The 3,632-nt window shown below is 37.7% G+C and overlaps 1 protein-coding gene across 18 annotated transcripts in view; it reads left to right on the top strand.

Moving 5' to 3' along the window:
* Nucleotides 1-3,632, top strand: part of WDPCP (WD repeat containing planar cell polarity effector) — a 489,024-nt gene that overhangs the window by 367,255 nt on the left and 118,137 nt on the right. The gene's annotated exons all lie outside the window — the stretch shown is intronic.

Here is a 3,632-nt window from a genome sequence, read left to right as displayed (position 1 = left end):
CTACAATGAGGAAGAAGAGAAGTAAAGGTTGGGTAACTGACAAACATGAAAGAACCTAGCATGGGGAAGGCTGAGAACCAAGCCAAATTATACAAATCCAAAGGATAGGACCTACTTTGAATTTTTCAACAGCAGCATTGGAAGCAAGACAACAGTGGATCAATACTTGAAACTTCACAAGATAAATTATTTACTCACTAAAACGCTCAAATTATAAGGGAGAGTCCTCAAAACACTAAAAGAAATGGCAGTAACAGGTAACTGTGAAGTCATGGTACTAAGAGGGGATAAAAAGGACAAGCAGGAGAAAGCTCCTAAAGAAGTAGTTTGATCCCCATTCCACAAGATGACTGACTTTCTCCACCCTGGCAGAAAAGTAGAGGTTTATTTTCTAGGGGTTTCTCTGGAGAGTGTAAAAGAAAGCAAGACCCCAGAGTGAGTACCATGCTACAAACGGGGATTAAGTTATGATATGCAACTAAGAAATGCTAAGATCCCTGGTGGTCTTTTCTTGCTTGGCCAGAAACACTGGTAATCAGTACATAATTTCCAGACAAGAGATTTCAAAATTGCTCAGACTAGTAGTAAAGGCCTGTAACATCTACAAAGGTACTAACATCCTGGGCTCCCCAACACATGCTCCCCACCACCCAAATTATCCTATGCCTTGAGAAAAACCCTCAACAAAGTAGGTATAGATGGAACATACCTTAACATCATAAAGGCCATAAATGAAAGACCCACAGCTAATGTCATCCTCAATGGGGAAAAACTGAGAGGTTTTCCTCTATGGTTAGGAACAAGACGGGGATGTCCACTCTCACCATTATTTTTTTAAAGATTTTTTTTATTTATTTATTTATTTATTTATTTATTTATTTATTTATTTATTATCTGTCAGAGAGAGAGAAAGAAGAGAGCAGAATCAGCGGGAGCAGCAGGCTCCCCGCTGAGCAAGGAGCCTGATGCAGGCCTTGATCCCAGGATCCTGGGATCATGATCTGAGCCAAAGGCAGATGCTTAACCGGACTGATCCACCCAAGTGTCCCTCACCATTATTATTTAACATTGTATTGGAAGTCTGAGCCCACGCAGTCAGACAACAAAAAGAAATGAAAGGCATCCAAATTGACAAAGAAGAAGTCAACCTTTCACTCTTCACAGATGACATGATACTCTATGTAGAAAACCTGAAAGACTCCACCAAAAAATTTCTAGAACCAATACATGAATTCAAAGATGCAAGATATAAAATCAGTGTACAGAAATCTGTTGCATTTCTATACACCAATAATGAAGCAGCAGAAAGAGAAATAAAGGAATCAATCCCATTTAAAATTGCACCAAAAACCATAAGATACTTAAGAATAAACCTAACCAGAAAGGTAAAAGTTCTGTACTCTGAAAACTATTGAACACTGATGAAAGAAATTGAAGCGGTACAAAGAAATGGAAAAAAATTCCATGGTCATGGATTGGAAGAATATTGTTAAAATGTCTATACTACACAAAGCAATCTACACATTTAATGCAATCCCTATCAAAATACCACCAGCATTTTTCACAGAGCTGGAATGAAGAATCCTAAAATTTATATGGAACCACGGAAGACCCTGAATACCCAAAGCAATCCTTAAAAAGAAAAGCAAAGCTGGAGGCATCATGATTCCAGATTTCAAGGTGTATTGCAAAGCTGTAATCATCAAGACAGTATGGTACAGGCACAAAAACAGACACATAGATCAATGGAACAGAACAGAAAACCCAGAAATGGACCCACAACTATATGGTCAACTAATCTTCGACAAAGCAGGAAAGACTATGCAAAGGTCAAAAGACAGTGTCTTCAACAGATGGTGTTGGGAAAACTGGACAACAACGTGCAAAAGAATGAGGACCACTTTCTTATAGCATACAGAAAAATAAACTAAAAATGAATGAAAGCCCTAAATGTGAGACAGCAAACCATCAAAATCCTAGAGGAGAACATGGGCAGCAACCTCCTTGACCTTGGCCATAGCAACTTCTCACTAGACACATCTCTGTAGGCAAGGGAAACAAAAGCAAAAATGAACAATTGGGACTTCATCAAGATAAAAAGCTTCTGCACAGCCAAGGCAACGGCAAAACTAAAGGCAACCAATAGAATGGGAGAAGATAATTTGCAAATGACATTGGATAAAGGGTTAGTATCCAAAATCTATAAAGAACTTACAAAACTCAACACCCAAAAATCAAATAATCCAGTTAAGAAATGGGCAGAAGACATGAATAGACTTCTTTCCAAAGAAGACATACAGATGGCTAACAGAGGCATGAAAAGATGCTCAACATCACTCATCATCAGGAAAATACAAATGAAAACCACAATGAAATATCATCTCAATGAGATATCTGTCAGAAAGGCTAAAATTAACAACTCATGAAACAACAAGTGCCGGCAAGGATGCAGAGAAAGGAGACCCCTCTTGCACTGTTGCTGGGAATGCACACCAGTGAAGCCACTCTGGAAAACAGTATGGAGGTTCCTCAAAAAGTTAAAAATAGAACTAGGCTACAACTGAACAACTGTACTACTAGGTATTTACCCAAAGGATATAAAAATACAGATTCAAAGGAGTACATGGACCCTGTTTATAACAGCCTTATCAACAATAGCCAAACTATGGAAAGAGCCCAAATGTCCATCCATAGTGAATCGATAAAGAAGATGTGGTATGTGGTGTATGTGTGTGATATATATATATCACACATGTAAAGCTGTATGTCTTCAGTTTTGCAGAATTCACTCAAACCTTGCCCACTGACTTCCCTAGAATGGGGCTCTTATAAATGCTATAGGAAAGTAGAAACTATACTATTATTGTTCAGTTCCTCTCTTCCAAGGAGCCTTCATATAACTGCAGCAATACTCTTTTCCTCACGTAGCCCAGTTTGTGAGTGCTACTTAGATTTTTGAAATTAAACATCTGCTGTCTAGTGATACTCACGTAGGAGGGTAGTAAAACGTTCTCTGATAATATCACTGGGTTAATGAAGAATCTGAGTCTTTGCTGATTATCATTTGTCTCTCAGAAATTATCTGAACAGCCAAAAATGCATTGCACAATTTAGTCAAAATGACCCCAACATTCAGGTATGAATAGAATTCATGAGTATTATCAATGGACGATGGGTTGTTTCCCTTCAAATAGGAATTCTTAGTTTAAAGACCTAACATTTCCTACATTTAGACTTATTTATTTAAAACTGATATAGTCATTTTTCATTTTTCTTTAATAAGAGACTAAAATAATTAAAAAATATATCAATTTTATATTTTCTATATAGAAAACTGCTTTTGGGGGGCCACTTCCCCATTTTTTCTTAGGCTTTATAGGTTAGATCAATTGTTCTTAACCTTGATAGACTTTTTCCTCTTTTTAAAACAAACTGTTGAGGGACACCTGGGTGGCTCAGTCAGTTAAGCGTCTGACTTTGGCTCAGGTCATGATCCTGGAGTCCTTGGATCGAGCACCGCACTGGACTTACCTTTCCCGCTGCCCCTCCCCCTGCTCATGCGCGCTCTCTCTCTCTCTTGCAAATAAATAAAATCTTTCAAAAAAGTAAAAAGAAATAAAAATAATTTAAAA

This window comes from Ursus arctos, unplaced genomic scaffold (genome assembly GCF_023065955.2).
Source record: "Ursus arctos isolate Adak ecotype North America unplaced genomic scaffold, UrsArc2.0 scaffold_8, whole genome shotgun sequence".
Taxonomy (NCBI): Eukaryota; Metazoa; Chordata; class Mammalia; order Carnivora; family Ursidae; genus Ursus; species Ursus arctos.
The sequence above is the reverse complement of the archived record's forward strand: the minus strand, read 5'-3'. Positions and strand labels throughout refer to the sequence as shown.